This window comes from Marmota flaviventris, chromosome 3 (genome assembly GCF_047511675.1).
Source record: "Marmota flaviventris isolate mMarFla1 chromosome 3, mMarFla1.hap1, whole genome shotgun sequence".
In the NCBI taxonomy this organism is placed as follows: Eukaryota; Metazoa; Chordata; class Mammalia; order Rodentia; family Sciuridae; genus Marmota; species Marmota flaviventris.
The window spans coordinates 169513769-169539914 of NC_092500.1; the positions used below are offsets into that span (position 1 = coordinate 169513769).

Consider the following 26146-nt stretch of genomic DNA (forward strand, 5'->3'; position numbering starts at 1 on the left):
AGCCGGGCGGTAGGCGGTGCCCAACCCCTTCCTCTCGCGGCGGTGAGCGGTGGCGGCGCTGGCCAATCGCGAGTGGCGTGCTTGGCTGGTTCCGCCCCACTTCCTGTTTGCGCGAGAAGGCGGGAAGAGCTGGTGGGCTGCGGAGCTGGTTGTCGCCGCCCTCTGCCGACGGGCGCGTCCCCCAGCCGTGCTGCGCTGCGCACCCTGGTGTCACTGGACGCCTGCGTCCTTATTGAAGTGGGAAATGAAGTCTAGGAACCCCTTCCTTAACCGAGTCCTGGAAACCTCTGGCCCGCGACATGGGAGACACCCGGGATCCTGACTTGGTTCCGAAGTCGTGGCTGGGTCTTAAAGCAGCTTCCGGTGGGCTCGCGCTTAGAGTGGCGGTGCCTTCGTAAAGGCCTGTCACTCAAGCCATCGTCCATCACTTCTTTTTGGCCAGTCTTCTGGCCTGGAGGCAGCAGCGAGGAAAGCGGGTGGTGGGAAGGCCTCTGAGAAGACGCGGTTCTTGCCCCGGGGTTGAATGAGTCTAGTGTTTCAGGATGTGTCTGCTTGTGAGGGAAATGACTGTAACTTACCTCGTCCCTATGAAGTGTGAGGCTGAAAGTGAGGTAAGTGTGGAACATGCTCCTGACATCAGGCAGGTCTCCATTAAAGCAAAGGAATAAAGGACTTCTTTGAACCAGAATCCAAGCTGAATTCCTGCCGGGTTTGCCGGGCTGAGCCCCTCCGATTCCCCTTTCCTGCATCAGTGTGATTATTTTGCAGCTTTCACGAGTAGGATACCGTTCACATGCGGTGCTTCTATTCCTGGTTTCTGCTGAGAAAGGACTCTTGGTGTTGGGCGCCTGTGTCTTGAGAGCAGAGGCACTGTCTGAATTTTCCAGGGATGTTTCTAAGGTGAACAACTTTGGAAGGCAGAAATAATTTCTCGTCCAGACAAAGTTCTGGCAGAAGTAGTCCCCATTATAGATTCCAGTTTCCTAAATTTGGGAATTTCTCTTCTATAATGCAACCTACTGGGGCCCTTATCACAAAGACTTGTGGGAATTGAGGCTCAGGAAATTGGCCCAGTAACAACGCTGACTACACTTACTGCTGTTAAGAATTGTCCTTTATCTCTGACCCAGTGGACTCATATCTCCTACCAGCGTTCATGAAACTGTAGCAAGCTAACTTCTTGCAAGTAGGATAAAATTTCTAACCCTTTACAGTTCTAGATAATTTTCTTCCAAATTTTTTCAGAATAGCCCTTTCGTCATAGGGAATGCACATCACTAATTTTCATTGCCTTCAGTATTTCTTATATGGGATCTATATTCACCTGGGGAGCTTTGTATATGGAGATTCCCAGACCCCATTTCATCCTTCTTACCTGTCTTGGCCAGGAATCTGCATTTTCATGTGATCACCATGTAATTCTCAAGCACACTAAAGTTTGAGAGTCATTGTTCTAGATCTTCTCACCCAACAAGTTGTCAGGTGTCCAGTGATGGTTAGTGGTTCAAAAATGAATCTTAGGGCCTGGGGTTGTGGCTCTGCAGTAGAGTGCTCGCCTAGCACTTGTGAGGCCCTGGGCTCGATCCTTTAGCACCACATAAAAATAAATAAATAAAAATATTGTGTCCAACTAAAAAATAAATATTTTTTTTTTTTTAAATGAATCTTAGAAGCAATATCTAAAGAAAGCCACAAGATGGGGCTGATAATCCTGTACTACATTTACCTCCCTGGAAAATGCTGTCATTTTCTTTCATTGTGTCCTTTTACCATGTGTCCCATTTGTTCTGCGAAACTATCTATATTGCTATCTGTGGGTTTCATTCTGTTCTTATATGATTTTCTTTGTTTTGTTGCTATTTTTTCTCAGATTCTGAGTGGGACCACAAATCAAAACAAAGATGTAGAGTAGAAATTAACATGTACCTTTTTAACTAAAAATCAAAAATTAACACTAGAGCAATGAGGTTCGCCAGTCCTTTTGGAAATAGGGAAGGGTTATATTCCAGACTCTAGCACTAGCCAGGGAGGGGCATGGCCTGGGGCATATATTTTACTTTTCTGATTTCCTTTTCCTTAACTGTATAAGGAAAGGTAGCATTAATTGCTCCAAGTGTATACCAGATCAGACACTGAAACTGTCTAATTCTTTACATAATTTCAGGTAGGAGTGACAAAGATTTTATCTAGAGATCAGAGAAAAGATCTCTAGATAAATTTCGGTGACTATAACAGTCTGTCACCAACTTTTCTTTCAGTAGAAACACTTTATTCAGAGGTATTTATTAAATTTCATGTCCTCAGTAACTAAACTACTACAGTAATCTACAAAGTTCTCATTTTCTCTAACTCTCCCTACCACATGTCCCAAGCCAGGCACAGCTATATTTCCAAACTCCTTGCCATCATCTTGTAAATCTATGTAGGGAGCAACATTTTTTAAAATGTTGTTAGGGTATAAAGAGAAGAGAGACTAATGTTTTCTGTTGCTGTAATTGAGTACCACAGACTGGGAAATTTATTGAGAATATAGATTCTTTAGCTCACAGTTCTGGGGGCTGAGAAATCCAAATTCTGGAAGCATGGTGCCAGCCTGATAAGGGGCCTCTTACTGCATTTTAACATGGCAGAGGGAAGCAGGGCACACATACCAGTAATCCCAGTGACTCAGGAGGCTGAGGCAGGATTGTGGGTTCAAAGCCAGCCTCAGCAACTCTGCAAGGCCCTAAGCAGCTTAGTGAGACCTTGTCTTACCAAAAAAAAAAAAAAAAAGCTGGGGATGTGGCTCAGTGGTTAAGCATCCTGGGTTCAATCCCTGGTACAAAATAAAAGTGGCAGAGGACATCACATGGCCTGATAGCTCAGGTCTCTTCATCTTATAAAATCTTCATCTAATCTGAATTACCTACCAAAGGTGCATCTTCAAATAACATTGGCATATGAATTTAGGGATTAAGTTTCCAACACAGGAAATTTTAGAGGACACATTCAAACAGAGCAGAGAAGAATGTCCTCTTTTCTTTTTAAAGCAGTGAACTAGAAAGTAACTACTGCAAATAAAAGGAAGAGATTGATTACATAAACAAAGCAAGCCCTAACTATATGCTGCCTACAGGGAACGCACTTTACACATAACATACAAATAAAAGAACAAGGATGGAAAAAGATACACCATGTTAGTGCCAATCAAAAGAAAGCTAGCATGGCTGTGTGTATATATAGGACACAGCAGCTTTCAGATCAAAAAATTATTACAAGGATAAGGAACCCAGATGCTGAACAAGGAAGGTAGTGGCAGGGCTAACAATAGCACCTTTAGGGACAGCCAGCCAGAGCTGCAGACCTAATGGAGCTTTTTCATCTGTTCTCAAGGACATCTTGGTGGACAGCATTTTAGTCTGAAACTTGGGGAGTAATAGTGATGACTTAGACCTTGGACCTTCTCTGAGGACTACACCATGGAAACATGGAAGATATGGGTCTCCTAGTTGATCTGAATAAATGCAGGGATACCTTCCATAATAAATATGAGTTTTGGGGGCTGGGATTGTGGCTCGGTGGTAGAGCGCTCACCTAGCACGTGTGAGGCCCTGGGTTCTATCCTCAGCACCCCATAAAAAATTAAAGATACTGTGTCTAACTACAACTAAAAAAGAAACTTAAAAAAAAAAAAAGAAATATGAGTGTTTAATGTGAATGTCAAGGGAAATATCAGCATAATAAACTGCCTGCCTCCGGATTTGGCTATAGATATCTTTTATTTTATCCATATGTTTTTCATTTCTTAATCATTTATCATTTTTTAAGATACACATTTATAATATGTGACATGAAATATTTTAATAAGGGGATGGATTATCTCATAACAGGAAATCTGGAGGCAAAAAGGCCTCAGGGTTGGTTATGTCAGTTCCCTGGATTCTTCTCATCTTTCTAGTCTGCCTGTGGCTCTTCAGGTTAGATAAATAATAAAATGATAGCAGCAGTTCCAGGCATCTTATCCTGATATGAACCAATGTCAAGAAATTGAATTGACCTATTTGTTCCCAGTTATGTCTCATTTCTAGAGCTAAGAAACCTTTCCTAAAACCATCTAGAAGACTTCCTCTCACACCTTATTGTCCCGAACTAGGTCACATGCCTGCCTCTAAATTCGTCATTGGCAAGGGGAGTCAGACTTGTATGATTAACTTCAAGTTGCTGGATTGACCCAAGTCACACTGCAGTAAGAAAAGGAATAAAGATATGTAAAAGGAGATAAAAGATAAGGAAAAAACTATAATTGTATATCTGAAAGCTCTATGGCCAGATTTACTCCCCAAACCTGTTTTTTTTTTTTCTCCAGAAAAAAAAAATTCTGAGAAATCTACAAATCTTAGGGTTACTATAAATTCACTCATCTGTGAAAAACTGCCTCATTCTGATTAAAGCTGAAGGTCACTACACAATGTATTTTCAGATTAGATAAAGCAAAAGTGGGTATATTTTAAGGCACATCCCACATGTTATCTAAATAAGAGACAATATCAAACTGAAGATCCCGGGAGAAGACAAGACTACCATGAACATCTTGCAATCCATGATCAAAGTACTGAATTCACCAGACTGAAGTCATTTCCATATACCTTCCCATGCCTACTCCTACAAAGTTTCCTGTAAAAGAAGAGACCGGGATCCCCAAAGCACTTCTTGCTCTTGAGAGAGTCTGCACTGTGCTCTAAGAATGTGTGTCTTTCCCTTTGCCTTTCAAATAAAGCTCTTCCTCTTTACTAAAACCTGATGTGTCCTTCAATACTTTTAGGTGATGTGTCAAGAACCTAGAAGGTTCGAATAGGCATCTCTGCCCCTGGATAGACCTCTTTGAACCCCCTTATGATGACAACACGATTAGGGGATGGTCATTGAAAAATGTTTATTTACTATGAAAGAGAGAAAAATCACTTTTATGCAGGTTTTAGTATTTACTTAAGAGGCATTTCCCTAAAAGCTCATGTGAAAAACAATGCAAGAATTTTCAGAGGTGAATTGATTAGATTATGATTGTGACCTAATCAGTGAATTAATCAACTAATATGGATTAACTAAATATTAACTGTAGACAGGTGACTACAGGAGGTAGGCCACTGGGAAATGCCTCTGGGGGATTACATTTATCCTTGGTGTCCTTTCTTTCTGCTCCCTAGTTGATATGTCCTGAGCAGCTTTCCTCCACCATGCCCTTATGCCATGATGTTCTGCCTCATGTTGGGCCCAAAGCTATGGATTCAGCTGACCATGAACTGAACTTCTGAAACCATGAGCCAAAATAAACTTTCTCCTCTATGTTCTTGTCAGGTCTTTTGGTCTCAGTAATGAAAAGCTAACTAAAATAGAAATTGGTACCAAGAAGTGGGGTCATGCTATGACTAACCTGACTATATGTTTGAAAAGCCTTTGGAACTGGTTTGCAGGTGGGGGAACTTTGAAACATTTTGAGATGCAAGCTAGAGATGCTTTAGAATGTTGTAAATGGAGCTTAGTGGGTTATTCTGGTAGAAGCTTAGAATGTTGATAGGACTATATATACTGAGCTCATGATGTTTCAGAGAAGAGAACTCTATTGGAAATTGGGCTGGAAACCATTCATGTTGCATTCTAGCAAAAAACTTGTCTACATTTTGCCCATGTCTTGAGACTTTCTATAAAGCTGAATTTAAAAGTGATCAACTAATTAATCTGGCAGAGAAAATTCCAAGTGTATACCAGATCAGACACTGAAACTGTCTAATTCTTTACATAATTTCAGGAAGGAGTGACAAAGATTTATCTAGAGATCAGGGAAAAGAAATTTTGGTGACTATAACAGTCTGTCACCAACTTTTCTTTCAGTAGAAACACTTCATTCAGAGGTACTTATTAAATTTCAAGTCCTCAGTAGTAGCAAGTCCTTCAGGGGTAGCATGAACATTGCTGTTGGCTTTTAGCCAAGTTACTATGATAATCAGGAACAGAAAGATTGAAAAATCTTGCAGTTTGACCATGTGAGTAAAATTGGGGCTAATGAAAGTGTGTTTGTTAAAGAGAACATAACCATTAAAGAAATACCAAGTACTTTATCCAGAAACAATTGGAAAGGTGGCTTGAGGACAACTCAGGAATTGATAAGACCACAGCCATCTCAGGCTCAAGAGTATAAAAGTATAAAATCGTTTTGATAAAGACGATGAGGCACCCTGCTTGTATGAGGGCCTAGGAAATGTTTTCACCATAGTCAGCCACCCAGGCCCTCAGAGGATGCTGCAGCCATGGCTCCTACTTGAGATGATGGTGGACCTTGGCATCATCCATGTGGTGCTGGTTCTGCAGGAATGCAGGATGCTGGAGTTTAGGAGCTTCTGCTGGGATTTCAAAGGAAGGCCCGGGAAGCCAGGCAAAGTGTAGCAGGGTCATATCCCTGTGGGCTGCCCCTGAGGAGGTGATGCATAAAGATGTGAGAAGGAAGCCAAAGCTGCAGTGAAGACCCTTGGGATTAAGAGATGCCAGCAACACAGGACACCTACTGAAGGGAGCTGCAGGAATCAAGCAGAAACAAGCCAAGAGAAAGGCCACGTGGGCACAACCAGCAAGGCCATGTGGTGAAGTTACATAAGCCCTTCAGAGAAACAGTAAAGCACCATGTCCCCAGATGCTGGATGTGGAGCAATAGGACTTGTTTGTTCAGCTTTTGTTTAGATTTCGATCTTGCTTCAGTCCTGTCCCTTCCTTCTATACCTCTATTTCTCTCTTGTGGAATGGAGATTATTATGGTTTGGATGTGAGGTGTCCCCCCCAAAGCTCATGAGACAATTTGAGAAGGTTCAGAGGAGAAATAATTGGGTTATGAGAGCTTTAACCCAGTGAATTGATCCCCTAATGGATTAGCTGAGTGGTAACTGAAGGCAGGAAGGGTGTGGCTGGAGGAGGTGGGCACTAGGGGTGTAACTTTGGGGTTACATATTTTGTATCTGGTGAGTGGAGTCAGAGTCAGTCTCTCTCTCTCTCTCTCTCTCTCTCTCTCTCTCTCTCTCTCTCTCTCTCTCTCTCTCTTTCTCCCCTCTCTGATCATCATATAAGCTGCTTATCTCTGCCACTCTTCCACCATGATGTCCTGCCTCACCTCGAGCCCTGAGGAATGGATTTGACTGTCTGTATTCCAAGACCTCTGAATCTGTGAGCCCCCAAATCAACTTTTCCTACACTAAAATTATTCTTGTCAGGTTTATAGTCGCAGCAGCAAAAAAGAAGCTAACTAAAACAGAAATGTTTACTCTGTGCCACTATATTGGATATATATAATATCCAATTTGTTCTTTATAGGGGAAAACATCCATGAGTTTGCCTTGAGTCTCGGATGAGATTTTGGACTTGGACTTTGGAGTATTTCTGGAACTCTCAAGACTATGGAGACTCTTGGAAATGGTCTAAATGTGTTTTGCATTGTGAGATGGGCATAAGTTTGGGGGGTATGGGGGTGTAATGTCATGATTGTGATATGAGGTATCCCCCAGAAGTTCATGTGTGAGACAATACATGAATTTTCAGAGGTGAAATTATTAGATTATGAAAGGTATAACCTAATTAGTGTATTACTCCACTAACATGGATTAACTAGGTGGTCACTACAGGAAGGTAGGTATGGCTGGAGGAAGTAGGTCACTGAGTGTACGCCTCTGGGGTTTATATTTTGTGAGCACAGCTCTTTCTTCCTTGGTGTCATATCATATCCTAAGCTGCTTCCCTCGGCCATGCTCTTTTGCCATAATGTTCTGCCTCACCTGGGGCCCAGAGCAATGGAGTAAGCTAACCATTGACTGAACCTCTGAAACCCTGAGCCAAAATAAACATTTCCTCCTCTAAGTTGGTCTTGTCAGGTTTTTGGTCACAGTGATGAAAAGGCTAACTAACACAGCAGGCAACTACAGGCTCAGGACAGTTGCCAATGTTTACAAATTGGAAGATTTCACATAAAAATTTATAGTTCTACCTTTGCACCTTTGCTGGTTTTTTTTTTTCATTTTTAGATTTTTAATTGAGATAAAGCAGCAAAAATTTATCATCTTAATCATTTTTAAGTATGTAGTTTGGTGGTATTATTTTCTCATTCTTTGCAACTGGTCTCCAGAACTTTTCACCTTGTAAAATTTTTCACCAAAACCCATTAATCAACTCCCCAATTTCCCTTTCCCACAGCACCCAGAAACAACCATTCTACTTTTTGTCTCTAAGAATTTGACTACTGTAACTCACGTAAGTGGAATAATGTTATTTGTTTTTTTGTGGCTGGTTTATTTCACTTAGCACAATGTCCTCAAAGTTCATCCATGCTGTAGCCCCTATTGTTTTATCATAGACTGAATAATATTCTGTTGTATGATATAGGAAATCAGACTTCCACATGCAGTGTCCACATGGACACTTGGGTTGCTACCCATTGTGATTAATGCTGCTATGTGTTTGGGTATATAGATGTCTCTTTAGGACCCAGTTCTCAATTCTTTTGGGTATATGCCCAGAAGTGGAATTACTAAATCATACAGTAATTCTATTTTTACTTTTTTGAGTAACCACCATCCTGTTTTCCATAGTGACTGCCTTATTTTTCATTCCAATTGCTTCACATCCTTGCCAACATATATTACTTTGCAGTTTTTTTTCCATAGTAGCCATCTTTTAATGAGAATAAGGTGATATTTCATTTTGGTTTTGAGTTGCATTTTCCTAGTTATTAGTGATTCTGAACATCTTTTTAAATACTTCTTGGCATTTAGAAATCATATTTAGAGAAATGTCTATTTGAGTGTTTTGCCCATTTTTTAATTGGATTATTTGATTTTTTTTACCAGATTTTCAGTATCTTTAATCACAAATCAGTATTATAATGGTCAGTTTGGATATAATACCTATGATAAAATAATTATGAAAAGTATCGTATTTACAATAAAACAATTGTTTTAAATAAGTGAGTCATTGGATATGTAACTTCCTTCAGTAACAACTTAGTGGACCCAATTCTACTCTCTAAATGGACCAATTTTTTGATTCTCCTGGAAGTTTTGAGTTGGGCATAGTTCCTTGGTGTTCATTTCAAGTGATCAAAGCTTAAAAGAAAATCCCTAGAAACCAATAATTGGAACTAGACCTCCTTAGGATGGAGTAGAGGTAAGAGTGGGGGAAAAGGACACCAGATATGATGCCAACAGGATGATGCCATCTGCTTGGCTTCAGAGCATTCTCTGCACTCAAGGTCAATCCAGAGCCTATACATATACTGTCACCTCTCAAATGCCCACAACTGCTATATTTATCAGGAAAATGAGAGAGGGGGCCCAAGGAAGAATCAGTCCCAAGAATCATATGAACACTTCTAAATTTTCAATACCAAGGATTAATTTCTGAAGTATAAGCTTATAACCAGAAGCTGTCCAGTTAGCCATTAACTGGAATGCATGTGCATCATCGCCAAGGAGCCTTTGGGCTTACAAAACCATATACATCTTATTTGTCTCTGATTCTAAAATAATCCATTCCCTTGTTGGGTATGCAGGTAAGCAGTGGAGAAAGTGGTACATCTGCAATACCAGCTGGTGCTAAGGATTTCAGTGCTTCCAAAAATGTGGCCTAGAGAAATTTATTAGGCACCAGACATCTCTAAGCCAAGATGCCCCCATTTAAGTCACTTTTGAACTCCATTTCAAGCTTATATTATGCAAATTATAGTTGTGGTTGAGTAATTCTTTGGAATCTGTCTTTTTCTACTGTGTTTTCCTGAATGATCCTTGAATCCATATTTACATCTAGTCCCAGTCATCTTTCCTGTAGAGGTGTTGTAGAGTTGTGATTTTCAAAGTTCTTATTATACTGTTAAAAACAATAGCCTGAGAGAGTCCAGGTATCGACTTCTCAGGTCCACTTTCACCATCTAATGGTATTTGCTAGCAACTGCCAGTGCCTGACCCAGAGGGCAAAATGTTCTTTAGCAGGGAGGAGGGGAAGGCGTAGAGAGTCTGGGGGTAACGCAGCACATTTGTGGGTTGGTATTGGTTTGGCTTTGTACACCTTGTTCCCCAGGCAATTCGGATTCAGACTACATTCTCCTCAGCATCTCTGAAGCTGACCGTCACATTTTTCAATGCTCTCTGAAGAATTTTCTTGAATGAATGTTTGAATTGTTCCACATCAAAAAGATCAATGTCTTCATCTGGTTCTGTACTCATCTGAGTTTGAGTACATCCCAAACTTTTTGGTGCCAATGAACTTGAGTATAAATGACATCTGCAAGGGCTGCGTCCATGAGACTCAAATACTTCTCACACAGTAGAACCAAGTCCTGAACAAGACATTCCTTTCTCTGATGGAACTTATGGTCTGCAGATTAAAAAAAAAATCCCAGGCTTTTAAGGTTCTCATCATTTCATACATGGGGATTTTCAAGATGGTCCTCCTGATAAACTGGGCAACAGTCTCATCCATCTCTTGGGCACGACCCCCATCTCCAGCAGTGCCCTTAGCAATGGTGTCCACCAAGGCACCTTCAAAGCCACCAATGGCAATTCCTGCCACCCTAAGGCTCCAGGGTATGAGGTCCCACAAGGGCCAAGATGATAGTCTGTTGTTGAGTAAGAGATCTTTATGTATTCTAGATTTTAACCCCATGTCAGATATATGATCCCATATTAACTCCACATCAAATATATTCTCCCATTCCATTGGTTGTCTTTTTAGTCTGATACTTGTGTCCTTTGATGAACATTTTTAAGTTTGATGTACTCCAATTTATCTTTTTTATTTTATTGCCTCTGCTTTTGATGTCATATCTAAGAAAACATTGCCAAATCCATTGTCATGAGATTTTCCCCCTCCATTTCCTTCTAAGAGTTTTATAGTTTGACATCTTATGTTTAGATTTTTGATCCATTTTGAGTTATATTTTGTATTTGGAGTAAGGAAGATACACAAATTAATTCCTTTGCATATGGCTATCCAGTTTTCTTTTTAAAAATTTGTTCTTTTTAGATATATATGAGTATATTTTGACATATTATACATGCAAGGAGTACAACTTATTCTAATTAGAATCCCATTCTTGTGGCTTTACATGATAAGGAGTTAATACTGATCATGTATTCATATATGATCATAGGAAAGTTATGTCCGATTCATTCTACTGTGTTTCCTATTCTCTGTCCCCTACCTTCATTCCCCTTTGTCTAATCCAATGAACTTCCATTTTTCCCCTCCCTACTCTTCCTTGTTGTGGGTTAACATTCACATTGTCAGAGAGATCATCCTTTCCCCATTGTGTGGTCTTAGCGCCTTAGTTAGAATCATGTGACCACATAGATTACAAGTGTTTATTTCTGGGCTCCTTATCCTTTGCCGTTGGTTTGTATATCTGACCTCATTCCAGGAGTATATAGTTTTGATTGCTGTAACTTTATAGTAATTTTTGAAATCTGGAAGTGTGAGGGCTTCAGTGGTGTTTGGGTTTTATAGATTGTTTTGTCTATTTGGGACCCCTTGATATTCCATATAAATTTTAGGGTTATTTTTTGATCTTTGCTTAAAATGCTACTGAGATTTTATCAGGGTATATGGTCCTGCAAAGGACTGCATTCAGTCTATTAGTTGCTTTGAGCAATGCTGACCTCTTAACCATATTAAGTCTCCAGTCTACAAACACAGTATGTCATCCCATTTTTCTAGAATTTCTTTCAGCAGTGTTTTATTGTACTCAGAGCACAAGTCTTTCACTTCCTTGGATAAGTTTATTTTTAAGTATTTTGTTCTTTTTGATGCTATTGTAAATGAAATTGTTTTCATAATTTCCTTTTCAGATAGTTCATTGTCCACTTTTGCTTTTATTTAAAAATAAGAAGAAAATCTGGCTCCATCAGCTGACTTTCCTGCATGGCAGCAGGTTTTGAGCTGAACAGCAGCTGCTCCTTGTAGGAGGACATTTGTTCTCCAGTTTGCTACAGCCCCTGTCTGGCCAGCTTCCCCTCACATTCCCTGCCTGCCCCCTGCAGGCATTTGTGCCTTCTACCCCTTATTTAGATCATCCACAGCGGTGGGTACACACTGCTGCTATCCATTAGGAAGGAGCTAGAATGGTAGAACACTCTGGAACAGGCAGGCACCTTGACAACTGAACAAAACAAAATCAAATCTGATTTTCCATGCTCCTGAAATGATTTGTAAACACCCAATTAATTTATTGCAACCATTCAGAATAGAAAAACTTCAGCAACATATTGTGTGTTTTTCTGTACAACAGGATGCAGAATACAAAACTATTCTTTGTGATTTAACAAAATAGACAGTAATGACCCCATCCTGTGCTGGGTGATAAAGAAACTCCCTCAGGAGTTAGTGAACTATGTAGAGTTGTTTATCATTGTCTCGTAAATGGCCACAGACGTGTGTGTGTTTCCAGGCTCTTGCATTTGCTAGGGAATTTTTGTTTTTCTTCCCTTCCTAGAGGTTCTTGCTACCAGCAGTACATCTGCCTGTAGCAGTCTGCCTCCGCTTCGTAGCTGATGCTTTCAGCACACTGTGGGCTGGGACCAGGCAGCGAGGTTTACTAGAACTGTCAGAGTCAACAGTGGCAAAACAAGTTTCCCCTAGTCTCATCATTGCTTCACAGCTTACCCATGAGGTGGGGTAACAGAAGAGCCCACCCACAGATGAGATAAGGGACTGATAGTCAAGAAGACCAAAGCCATAGAAGTCATAGAGCTGACTTGGAGCAGGCAGGACCACAGGGCAGGTGCCTCTCCCCTGCAGCTACAGTCCTCTGGCCACCTGGGGAGCCACAGGGCTGGAGGCACTGCCCATCACTATGGGAGGCACTTGACCTCTTGGCACTGAGCGCACTCTGTCTGTTCTTTAATGGAAAAATAAAAAGCACTTCTGCCTTTTCTGTATCCCTCTCCCTCTTGGGGGCCCAAATCAACAGCTCAGCAGCTTAAATACATTTTCACTTTTCCCAAGGAATTTCATTTTGGATTACGTCCATGAGGTACCCCCTCCCCTTCATTGCTCTGTAGGAAGATTTTTGTTTTGTTCATTTATTTTAGATTTTTCATTGTGAACATTTTAAAATACATTCAATATTTGGAAAAGACCAGGATAATTAACCCCAAATGCCCATCATTCATTTTCAACTTTGCTGTTTTCTTTCGTCTCCCCCCTCCACCTTTTTATTTCGTCCCCCTGAAGCCAGAGAGGTAGAACATTTTAAAATAACATTGTTTTGTTTTCAGGAACCCATTTTAACAATAGGCCATAATCTCCATGGATTGTCATGTATGAGTTATAGTACTAGCAAGGAAATGTACATGCACCACTTCTCGTCCTTTTAACAACCCTCAAAGGTAAATCCCCTTTTAGTAGACGAGGACATTGAGGTTCTGCCTTAATGTGAGGCTAGAACAACGGCTACATGATGGTATATTAGTTGGGAAACTCTGAAGGAAAAAGCAACAACATTGTTTTCTTCTTTCTACTCTCACACCCCATTCAACAGTCACTTTGGACAGCAGGTGTTAAGTCTCCCTACCAACAACCAATTCTCTGATGTAGGACACCAACTGGATGTCCTCTAGTTCAACCCAATGTTGATGCTCACTACCTGGAGATAAAACCAGATCCTGAAGGTTGAGCTCTGAGACACGCAAGACTGCCCCTACTTCAGATGCCCAGCTGCAAGTCCCAGGTTGTGGCCCATGATTCTGACTGTAGACCAGGGCTCCTATGATCCTCCTCCATGTGTTCCATTAATTTGCTAGAGGAGCTCACAGGACCCAGGGAAACACTTGACTTCCATTTGCCCATTTATTGTAAGAGATAATACCAAGAATACAGATGAACAGCCAGATGAAAGAGATGTGAAGAGGCACAAGAAAGAAGTGTGGACATTCGAGGCCCTCTTTGGGATGCCACCCTCCAGCACCTCTGTGTGTTCACCTACCTGGAGGCTCTCTGTCTTTTTGAGTGTTTAGGGAGCTTCATAGGCATGATCAATTCCATAAACCAATTACAACGGCCCCAGGTGATCACCTCAACTTTTCTCTCCTATCTAGAGGCTGGGGGAGGGCACCCAATGTCCATCCCTCTATCCTGCCTCAGTCTTTCTGGATATAGCCCCATCCTGCATTTATTTAGGGGCCTCCTACCACTAATTGTCCCATTTGTATACAAAAGACACTTATTACTTTGGAGATTCCAATGGTTTTAGGAGCTATGAGCCAGGAACCCCTGGGATGCCAAATATGTATTTCTTACTTCACAGTATCACAGATGCAGTTCCGGCTATATAACAGAAAGGTCCCAAATGTAGTATCCTGAGCACGTTAAATGTTTCTCTCCTTTAAAAGTTCACCTAGGTCCAGATCTTGCCCAGAGTGAGCATGTGGCTAGGTAGGGACCCAGATCTCATCTCACATCACTCAGCCATTCTCAACATCATAGACCAAGATGGCTGCTCCAGGTTTTCTTGTCAGCTGGAGGTGGAGAAGGGAATATTGGACAGTGTGCCCATTCCCTTGAAGGGCATAATCCTTAGGTTTCATGCATAGTTTCTACTCACCAACCACTGTCCTGCATTTCATCTCATGATCACACCTGTGAGGGAGACTGGGAAATGTAGTCCAGATTTTGGGTAGGCTGTGACCTAACAAAAATTTAAAATTCAATTATTAAAGGGAAGGGAAAGAAAATGGATAATGGGGATTAGCAAGCAGTACTTTCATGGGTGGGATAAAAGGGTTCTTTTCAAGTTCAGAATGTGTTTTTGAGTTCTTTATTTTGGACTCAATTGTGGCCCATTTTACTAAACTCAGTGGTTTCTGGTTAAACTGGAGATAGACATCCCTCGATTAGGGACTTGAATCATTTTGCCCTTGTCTCCATGAATATTTGCTTTGTGCATTTCTGTTCAGAACATTTATAACTATACTTTCCTTTTAGAATAAAATTTATTCTAATAGTAAATTTACATTATGTAAATTAAATTCTCTCACTCTCACTGGAGAGGCTCCAGTTACATAGTAACAGCCCCTCCAATGATGGTTTTAGATTCAGCTCTGCTCTTTCCTACTTTCATGGCCGTGGACACATTTCCCTTCTCCAAGCCTCCTTTTCCTTTCTGCAAATAATTCCATCTACCTCAGCTATGGTTGTAGAGGTCAACAGAGGATAAATGAAGGTTCTTAGCACACAGTGAACATTCGGTAAGTTTTATCTGTGTTCAGATATGTGTATAATCTCTCCCAGTAACTCTATGCTGTTTAATTCCTATCATTTCTAAAAATAATAACTATAGCATTTTTTAGCATTTTCACAGCTATCATTTAATTAGTGCTTTATAATACCTATGAAATAGGTAGATGTGTTAGTAAGCTTCCCATCACTGTGACAGAATGCCTGAGAAAAACAACTTAGAGGAGGAAAGATTTATTTGGGCTCATGGTTTCAGAGGCTTCAGTCCGTGGACAGCTGGCTCCATTACTTTGGACTTGAAGTGAGACAGAACATCATGGCAGGAGGGTCTGTTGGAGGAAAGCTGCTCACCTCATGGGAGCTGGGAAGCACAGAAAGAGGGAAGGAGGGGACTGGGAACAAAGGTCCTCCTCCAAGGACCTACTCCCTCCATTTAGGTTCCACTTTTTACAGTTTCCATCACCTCCCAGCAGTCCCTTCAGCTAGGAATCCCTTCATGGATTGGTGCATTGATGAGATCCAGGCCCTCACGAGCCAATCACTTCCCCAAACTTCCACCCCTGGAGATTGCTGCATTAGGGATCAAGCCTTCAACACAGGAGCCTTTGGGGGACACTTCCTATCCAAACCATAACAGTAGAACAGATAATACTATTCTTCTCATCTTCTAGATTAGTAAGTACAGTAGGCCCCCCTTATCCAAGGAGGACATGTTCCAAGATCCCCAGTGGATGCCTGAAATCACAAATAGTGCTAAACCCTATATAACCTTTCTTCCTATCCATACATACATGATACATATGTGAGAAACTTTAATATACACATTAGTTAGGTGAGAGATTAACAATAACTAATAATAAAATAGAATAATTATAACAACACTATAAGAAAAGCTATGAAGGAGAGAGTTATGGTCTCTCAGAATATCTAATCATATCCTACTCATGCTTCTTTTATTGGAAAGTGCAGATAAGGGGCACAATGTGCACAAGCTCAGAGAGTTGGATTCAATTGCTCAAGGTTGCAGCCTCTTCCCTCTTGCTGGGTCCTTCCCATGTGCACTATACCTGCTCCACGGGCTGTTACCTTAAACCAATCACAAAGCAGCCCTCTCTCAATCCTCCCCTCAATTTCCCCATGACAGCCAAGCTCTTCACAAGAGTTGCCAGCATGTGCTACTTCCATGTCCTCTTTCTGATTCTCATCAGCCCGCCCCATTTGACTTGTGCCTCTGCATAATTGCTCCTGGATAAAGCCTGTCTGGCCTCAAGCTCTCTGTTCCTTCTGACTCTTGCCCTCAACAATTATCCATTCCTGTGTTTCCAAATGCCATCCCCAAAGTTTGTCACCTGTGCAGGCTCCTCTGGTCTTGATGACTCCCAGGTCAGGGGTGGGAGCAGGTTAGGAGAGCCCTTTCACAGAAGTCCAGACAACAAAGAGGATCTGAGCCAAGGTGGGGATGACGGAATTAGGAAAAAAAAATTTTATAAAACAATGATGCTTGGAAAGATTCCCATGATGTGGAGACTACATGGCTTTGGGATTCCGAGGGAGTCATGGATTCTAACAGTGGGTGCTTGGGAGACACTCAGGGATAGGACTGCAGGGGAAGCTATTGGGGCGTGTCTAATGCAGGTTGTAGAACTGAGCCTGCAGCGAGGGAGGGACATCTAAACGGAAAGCCCAGTGGCTAAGGAATGTTTGCTCGGAATCCTTTTCCTTACATTTTCTCTGCCTAGTGATGCAGGCACCGTCCTCTCCCCACCAGGGCCTCCCACATTGGCAGCAGAGTGGATAGAAGGAGAAATGTTGCTTCTCCATGACGTAGGTCATTATCACATCTACAAGGAGCCATGGTAGTGTATTTTAGAGCACCAATATAAAATCATAGAGTTCCTGACAGGTTGTTTAAAGGATAGGGGACAGGTGGAAATGTGTGACCTGTCACCTTTGAACCTTGTGGCTACACAGGACAGAACCTAAGGAGACCTGAAGGAAGAACTGATCATCTTGGGAGTTTCTCAAAGTCTCTATATTTTAAAAAACCCTATACTCCTATGCTTCTTGGAGCTAGGTTTGGAGCTACAAAGAAGTTCCGAAGAATTGAACAACTGCTGAAAGCAATCTGAAATCTCCCTGAATTAGGTCCAGTAGAGATGAAGTTGTAGTTAACCCACATGGCCACATAGGGGCAGCACACACAAACGCACCTCTTCATGAAGTGGTCCCATTGGCTTTGGTCTTATTCCCACTGCACCATCTACCCTCCCGCAGACTCTCAGAGCCTCACTCAGGGATCTAACTTTCTTAGCACCTGGCCTTCAGCCTTCATCCTTGTATGCTAGGATGGGAGGGCCATCTACCTCCCGATGTCCTCTGGAGTCTCCGGGCCGTGTTGTCAGTTACCACCTCAACATCCCAGCACCTTCCTTCCTACTTTCAGCTTGCCCTATACACCTGCCTTGTCTCTCCAAGTCCTAGTCAAAGTCTCCGACCTGACAAGCTTTTGACCACTGGCAGCCATAGCTTTCTCTTTAAGACTGCAAGTGATTGCACAGAGTGTGACCAATCTGTGAGCATAATGACCAAGGAGAGGAATCCAGCAGCTGCATACAATGGGTTTTGAGTGCCACCATGGGGCACATTGTTTAGGCACCCGATATCCAGTTGATGCAGAGTAGCATCCAGGGAAAAGCCACTGGTTGTCCACTGATATGCTTTGAAAAAAATGTTGACTTTCTGGTTTTGTTAACAATCAAGTCTGCCTTTTATTCTCAGAAAATGGGGAGAATTCAAGGCAATCATATGGCATGAGTGCTTCCTTAGCACAGTGGTCACATCCCGGACATGTTTGCCAAAAGCCAGTTTTCCGTTTGCTCTCCTGGGATGTCTGAACTACTTAGTTCAGGGAGGAAATGTCTTTGAAGTAGCCATATATGCCTGGCTGTCACAGGTGGCTGAGCAGCATGACACAACTTCTGGAGTCGTGGGGAAGGGACTCTGAAGAAGAACTCTGAAACTGTGGGTGACAATGAGTGCATGCCTGCATTTTGACCTTCTGCAGAGTCCAGTTCACTTCCCCCCACTCTGGAGAAAGTTTGGGATCTTTCCAGAGGTATGAAAGAAGTGTTGCAAGTTGCCCTTGAGTCCCTGCTTCAAATCTCACTGTCCTGAGTAACCAGGTGACCATACCCTTTCTTTAGTTATCCAAGTGAACTGGCATGGGGAGGGACCCCAGCAGAAAACTGTCTGGCTCCTCTGATGCTTCCCCCTCCGGCCTCTGAGTCTGCTAGTCTCAGCTCAGGCACTTGGTCCTTAGCATTTAGGTAGGAACTGAACCAGTTTTGACAGCGCCCTGGGTATTCACCTGATGTCCTTCCTGCAAGGGGGCTGAGCCTAGTGTGGATGCAGAGACTGGGACACGGGTCCTGAGAGCGTGACAGGTAACCCTCTTCCACTGCAAAGCCAGCCAAAGAAGTGTGGCCTCCAAAAGGCCACCGGAGGAGTGGGAGGAGGAGGGAGAGGCGGTAGGAACCGGCGGCTCCTGAGGAGCCCATTTGGGTCAGGGGGACGGCAGAGATGGCCCCAGGTCAGCCCGGCAGCTCGGGGAATTGGCGGCAGCGTCTATTTCAGAGTTTATGGTAAGAGGCTGGAGCAGGCACAGACTGCACACCCCACCCTTTAAGGAAGTGGGGAGGAGAGCAGCAGGGGTGTGGTTAACGACTGGGAGGAGGAGGGGGAAAACACCAACCTGTCAGCCCTCTTACTCAGCCACAGCCTCCGAAGCCGCCGCGCCGTACCTGTCGCGGACCCCGACTCACCTGAACCTGCGCAGCCCCCGGCTCACCTGGCGGCGCCCGAGAAGCGGTCTCCGGAGTCCGCGCCTCGCTCTCGGTGAGCTTCCTCTCGCGATTCGCGGCTCAGCGCCGGGTGGAGACTCGGAGGCTTGACCGGGTGGAAGGGGCTAGAGCGGGCGGCAGTTCCGGCATCGGGGTACCTGGTACCAGGAACTAGGGGTTCCAGGAAGACGCGCGACTGACCCAGAAAGTGGGAGTCGCGGTGCGGTGCACGCCCCGAGCCCTCTGCCTTCCGCTGGGGGCCAGAGGTTCTATTTTTGGAGTTAATTTGAGTCTCAAAGGTGTTTTCCCTTTTTGTGCTCTTGACATAGACAGGGGAGCTGGGGCCACCGGCACGAAGGAACGGAAAGCTTGTGCCTCTAAAGGTCAGAGTCAGAGCCGAGAGCCAGTTGGGGGCTTGGGAATCCAACTTAAGATCCTGCCTGGGACCTCAGCCCTTGCCCCGCCCTGCTCCCTTCTCCTGGCCCTTCAACACCCCCTGGGGTCACATTCTTCACCCACCCCATCCCACTCCACTCTTCCAGGTATTTCTGGTCTCCCTCCCAGTTTTCTGAACCCAGAGCTCTGACTGGAAGCAGGCTGGGCACTGCAAGGGGGACTCAAGCCTAACTCCTAACTCCGGGTGTGTGTGCTTGGTTCTTTCTGAAGCTGTCTTCCAAATACCCCTCAAGGGTTAAGCTCTGGGCTGCTTGCTCCTGCTGTCAGGCTGTGCGTGGGCAAAGCTTTGGGTGGGTGAATATGGAGCATATGGGTGATGTTCTGAAACCCACCAAACGCTGCCACCTGCCCTAACCCTGGGCCATATGACACCAGAATGTCCCCACTCCCAAGGGGCAAGCTCCAACTGAGATCATTTAAGGAACCAAGTTGGGACCTAGGGTGGCCTTAGCCAGCAGGACTTGGAAAACAGAGGCAGAAGAGGTTTAGGCAGACCTGCAGCTAGGCTGGCCTAATGAGGGCATGAACAGGGTAAGGGGTGCCAGGAGTTTCCTCCATGTCCTAGCTGTTCTCTGCTCATCTGAAGGGCTGTTGCTGACCTAAGCACTGCTGGGGGTAGGAGGGCAGGGGAGAGCAGGATGCAGCAATGAAAAAGTGACTCAGGACAGAAGAGAGAAAGGAAGCAGTCACTCAGAAGACCCAACTTTGGCAGGACAGTCTGCATTCATTCATTCTCTTACTGGCTTCTCACCTGCAACCAGGTACTGAGGCTAGGTGCAGGAAGGCAAGGTGAGTCTGACATGTCTCTTGCTTGCCAGGACAGAGTGAGGAAGAGCAGGGCATGCCATGAGAAGGGGCAGAGTGCAATCAATCCAGTGCTTGGGTGGGAAAGCAGAGCCAGTCAGGGATGGCCAGGAAGGGTTCCTGGCACAAGTGGCTGTAAGTCAAGACTGAAGGGTCTATAGGAATTTGCCAGGAAAGAGGAAGAGGGGGAAGAAGACAGCACAGAGGAGGGAAATGCAAATACCAGAGGCCAAAAGCTGCAAGTTAGAAGCAGCTTGACAAATGGTGGAACTGAAAGTAGCTTGGTTAGTTGGGAGCCTAGAGAGCGCAGGGGCGAGGGGAAGCTGTGAGGTAAATTGAGACAGCTCCCCAGAGCCTCTGAAGGCATGCTCAGGCTGCCATGGCAACTCTTGTTGGAGCAAAGCTTGGGACCTGGAGCCCAGCATGAGACTTCCCAGCATGCCTTCAACTCTGGGATGAAGGTGCCAGATTTAGCAAATAAAAACATGGGACACTCAGAATTTAATTTCAAATAAGCATATTTGAATATTTGTTTTCAGTATGTCAGTTCAAAAATTTGGGACATACTTATACCCATACTTATGCTTGTTCACCATTTATTTGCAATTCAAATCTAACTGGGTGTCCCGTATCTGTCTGGCAACCTTTCTCTAAGTTGGAGTTCTTCTGGGAAGTCAAAACTAGGAACTGCCTTGCTGCCCTGAGACCGTCTCAGGATACATTTATCTTGTAACCAAATTCTCCCGGATTCCATTTTGGAGTTCCATCACTGAGTGACCTATGATGATAATGATGATGATGGTAGTGAAGAAAATCAATTCCTTGGTCAGCTCATTTGTCTATAGAGCTGGAGGAGGGTGGTGCCTCAGAAAGAAACTGGGCTTCAGAGCCCTCTAGGGCTGGATTCAAATTCGTGGAAACCAGTTAACTTCTCTGAGCCTCAGCTCCTGCTTATGGGGAGGATGGGTGATAGTGCACTATGGAAAAAGTGGTCCATATTAATTGTTATGACACATTCACAGAGGGTGACCAAAACAGCACCCACAGAGTGCTTGGAGCTCCCTGGTTTTCATTCCCATCCATGAAGCCCTCAGAAGTGCTGGGGGAATATGTGTAGGGTTGTTCCTGATTGGGGGGATAGTCCCTGGGCAGGGAGGGGGCTGGTGTTATTTTCTCAGGGCTACCATACCCATCTACATGGCCTGTTTCAAGAACAGGAGATACCCAGGCTTGTCCTTGGAGGGTGGCAGGTAGGCCAAGTGGGAATGACTCCAAGCCCAATTAGCTGAAGGGAACTGTGAATGAATTAAAGGAGAATCCACATCAGACGCCTAACAATGCCTGATGCTGACAAAATCTTCATAAAATGAGGCTTTGATTATTCATAGTTTTATGAGCTCCTTATTAGAAAAGTGGAGCTCCGGGATGGAGGGAAGAAGGGTGCCTTGTAAACCAGGCTTTGACTTTAATAAGACCATTTGTAAGGACAAATTAGGGGCTTCCTGAAATGGATCCTGGAGGGACTTAGAGTCTGTTAAGAGAAAGAGGAAATGGAAAGTGTGTCTACCTTGTGGGAACTGCTGGGTTATAAAGTGTCCCTCTTTCCAGTGGTAAATCTCCCCATCCCCCTGCCCAGCAATAAGTATTTTTGTCCCTAGTCCTTTAGGGCAGCATTTGCCAGGAGTGTTCAGAAAGACTCTGTGCCATGAGATAGTTAGAGGTGCCCCATTGGCAAAACATTCAAATGAGGTGTGTCATTCATACTGGCATGGTCAAGGTTATGGTAAGTGCTGCTGAGTAAAGTACACGTCACTGGTTTTATGCAAGCACTCATTGAAGGCAGCCTAGAAACCTTGAAAATTTCTAAAGTGAGTGTGGATGGGGGCACAGGGCAGGTGTCACACAGGACTTCTGAAGGTATTGTTCCTCCTCTACCCAGGACCAGCCTGTCTCATCCTGGACTTAGCTGTGTCCACCTCAGAGATCGTTGGGGAACAAGCTCTTGTGTGCGACTCTCCTGGCATCAACATCCTCCCTTGAGAGACTCTCCCTGTGTTGTCCTAACTCTTCCCCTGCAGCTTATGTCCCTGTCCCTGATAACAGTATTTCCACATCCCTAAAGATGCTGATAAGGCTAGGGGAGGGGATATGGTGGTCCCCCCATGGACCCGCGTGTGGGGTCTCTCAGATCTAGTTTTCCCCATGTGGGCCTGGCCTCCTGGGTGAATGGTGGTTACACAGGGGAGATGGGAGCAGAGAAGCACAGGAGCAGAAGTCAGTTGTTTGAGGGTATGGTCCTGAGCAGTCTGGCTTCATGACCATTCCTCGTAGAATAGACCAGTCGCAGGGCACAGGAGCAAGAGCAGGGGCACAGTCTCTACAAGTCTCATGTGTGCTTCCCTCCTAAGCAGGCCAGTGGTCAACAGCCCAGGCTAGGAATCAGCATGCCTGGGTTCCAAGCCCAGCCCTGGGACTCTCTGTATGACGCTGGGCAGGTCGTTTAGCTGTAGTTTCCTCATCTGTAAGATATCCCTATCTTATGGGGCTTTGGTAAGGCTGGGGTGAGATAGTATACACTGGGGGCACACACCAGAGATGACACTAGCATGACCTTAAGCAGACGGGACAGGCACTCCGCTGTTTCAGGATCACCAAATAGTGCCAGATCAGGGGGACTATGGGGGTGGAAGAGGCAGGTCTTCAGGGGGCTGTGACATGTACCAATGAGTACAGACTATTATTTCAACATTTTGACACCCAGAGGGCCTATTCACAGTTTAATATCCTCAGCTGCACATGAAACATTCAGTCCAGTAACAGGCACACGGTGGGTGCCGAGTGAATGTTAGCTGTTCTGTTTTGGTTTGTAGCTATATCTGAGCTTGTGGGAAGCACTTTATTTATTTAGTTAGTTAGTTAGTTATTTAGTTCCTAAGGCTGTGGGCCACCTTCTTGGAGGCAAAGACATCTTCCCTGGGAGCTGCCTCATGGGCACACATCAGGCACTTCACAGTATTTACCCCTGCCCGTCCCCCTCCCAGTCCACTGCACCTTGGGAATAGCCAGGCCTAATTGACTCTTTAGCCAGCAAAGACACTGTCCAGCGATGCCCATCAGGAACTGGAGCCCAGTGATCATTGAAAGTATTCAGAGAGCTGACAGGAGAAAATGGTGCCTGTCCTTTCTCGGCCTCTTCATACTGTGTGCAAAGCTCTGAGCTGGGTGAGGGGGTGGGTTGGGGGAGGGGACGGCTTTTTGAGTCACTCTGCTGTTTCCCAAGGTATAATTATTACTCACGATGACAGTTTGATTAAGAGAGCAGACTCCAGGCTGCATATTCTGATGCACATTTTACCTAGATGCAATGGGCAGATGAAGAAAACGGCATGGTTTTATTTTTAAGAGACTCTCCAGGTGGGCTGCAGGGATGGGCACTGCTCTAGGTTTTGGGGTCTTCTCCAGCTCTTCCCTTTTGCCCATGTTAAGGGCGGGATTGGAGCCAAGATCCACAGCCACCAACATCCATGGAAGGAAGAGGGTTCCTGTTTTGCATCTTGTCTAGGGTCACTAACATTTCCTCCCTCTCCAGTTGTCTCTTCCTTTAATGTTCTGAGCCCCCACCCCTAGAATCTGGCAACAAGAAGATCACTCACTGACCACAGGACAGGTCTCCCTCCACAGTGGGCCAGCTCTCCCACCCAGGCTTAGGGCTCCCCATTTTCCACGCTCTTTCTCTTGTGGAGGGTCTTCCACCTGACTCTATGGGACTTCCTCAAGCTAGGGCAGTCCTTCTGGTGCCCACAGGGTTCAGGAGGCTCCTCTCAGCCCCTCTGGGAATTGCACCCAGGGTGGTTTTGATCTTCAGGGGTTCCTGTCCCAGCCGTGTGGGAAAGGCCAGGTTGCAGTCCTGGCCCCTTGAGGAGGTAGCATGCCTTGTCCTGGTTTCTAGTTAGTGTGCTTTGTTCTCCTGACCACTTCCTCAGGCACCCGAAGCTCCTCTTTGTTCTGCAGGAGTATGTAGCTCTAGAATCTTTCCATGGGGCCTCACCACCCACCACCCCAAGTGCCTGCTTCTTACAGGTTCCAAGAGAGCTGATTCTGCTGCACCTGTGCAGACACTCTTGGCAGCATCCGGTCTGTCCCCTTGCTGTGGCACAGGTGGTTGGTGCTGATATACAGAGCTGTCAGTTGAGGCCTTTGCAAGGGACTCACCACAGTTCCCATTCCTGAGCCCCATATTCCACTGCAGCCACAGGCGGGGCTTTCTTGGGAAATGGAAGGAGGGTCCTGCTCACAGCCTGGGCACTGGCTTGTTCTGCCTGCTAGCTGTGTGACCTTGAGTGTCTCTACTCTTCTAAGCCTCCCTTTCATGTTTGAAAATGAAGACTTTGTCCCACCTCTTTTATGGGGTCCTTGAAAGAAATATACTACTTGTGTGATGATGTTCCAAAAAAACTCATGGGAGTTGGCTCAGGGAATTGAAAAGAGTTTGGGGACAGAGTGATGTGCGGGCCTGAGTCTTGACTGATTTTTCCAGGTAATGGAACTGCTCTGAACTGTCCTCTCCTCCTGGAAACTCATTCTGGGCCTTCATTGAGTGTCCCTTCCCTGCACTCTCAGAGTTCCATCTTTTCATCCAAATATGAAGGAGTCTGTCTGTCCTCGCAGGTTTACAGTCTGGCATGGGAAGCAGCGCGTGGAGGTGAATAACTGGCAATATGTGAATTTGCAGTGCCGTTACAGGGGCACAGGGTGCTATGAGATTAGACGACAGGAAGACTGGTTAAGAAATGTGACAGAGCCTCATGAGGGGTGGCATTTGGGAAAGCTCTGAAAGGACAGGTAGGATTCAGCTGTGGGGACTTGGGAGGGTGATGTGGTCAAAGAAGAGTGTAAATAAAAGCAGAGAGGTGGAAAGGCCTGGTCTCAGTGACTCATTTGGGGCGGAGCCCAGGGTGGCAAATGACAACAGAAAATGAGGGTGGAAGTGAGGTGGCCTGGATCTGGAGGCGGAGGAGTGTGGGACACCATGGGATTTTATGGGGAAAGCGGTGGGGAGCTGTTGGAGCTGTTGCCTTGGGTGGAGGGGCCTCGGTCAGCTTCAGGAAGTGGTGCGGAGTGGATTGGAGAGTCGGGAGCTTACGCTTGCTGGATAAGGGACTTCGCAGTGGCTCAGGTCCTGAGAGTGAATACATTGTGTGGCTTGGGTTGATCGTGGGGTCTGAATGGTTTCTGTGTATCACCTGGAAGCTTCTACTTTCTCAGAGCCGAAGTTGGTTCTTTGACGAATTAGAAAACTATAGGCTCGTGGGAACATCAATCGGTGTAGGCTCTATAGGTAATCTCCCGGTTCTCCTGAATTCTCTCTTTCTTCCATGTTCTCGATTCACACCTAAGTCCCTTTCCGGGGGGGCCTCACCTTGGAGGCCCTGGGTGCTGATGACTCCCAGGTTCCGCCTCCCCCAGGCCCTCCTCGGCCTCACTTGAGAAGCTCATCTTAAGTGCTGCAGCTTGGAAATGAGACCTGTCTTTCTGTCTCCTCAGAGCATGTCCTCCTCCTGCAATCTGCCTTTCCCTCTGCGGGGCTTGTTCTCCCGCAGGCTGGGTCGGAAACCATGGCTGTCTCTCCCCTACCTCTCTGCCTTTGCTCTTCTCTGCTCATATCTTGCCCATCACTAAGCCCCACAGATTCTTTCTTCATGCCTCTCATTCCTTCCTTCCTTACTCAAGCCCAGGCCTTATTACCTCATGTTACTAAATAGTTCCTAAGGGCTTCTCTTGGGATCCCTCGAAAGTTCCCCAGTGCCTCT

General features: G+C 44.9%; 1 protein-coding gene and 1 pseudogene across 3 annotated transcripts in view; one reads left to right on the forward strand and one right to left on the reverse strand.

Annotated features, from left to right (window-relative positions):
- Window positions 1-9163: 9163 nt before the first annotated feature.
- On the reverse strand, window positions 9164-10488 carry LOC114085918 (centromere protein N-like; annotated as a pseudogene).
- An 8481-nt stretch (window positions 10489-18969) lies between these two features.
- Ptk2b (protein tyrosine kinase 2 beta) overlaps window positions 18970-26146 on the forward strand; it is a 108614-nt gene continuing 101437 nt past the window's right edge. For 2 of the 3 annotated variants that reach the window (XM_034635876.2, XM_027926835.3), the window contains exon 1: window positions 18971-19131. The gene's annotated coding sequence lies outside the window, so the exon portion shown is untranslated. Of the gene's footprint in view, window positions 19132-26146 lie in introns of all 3 variants that reach the window. The other variant, XM_027926832.3, reaches the window with a different exon arrangement.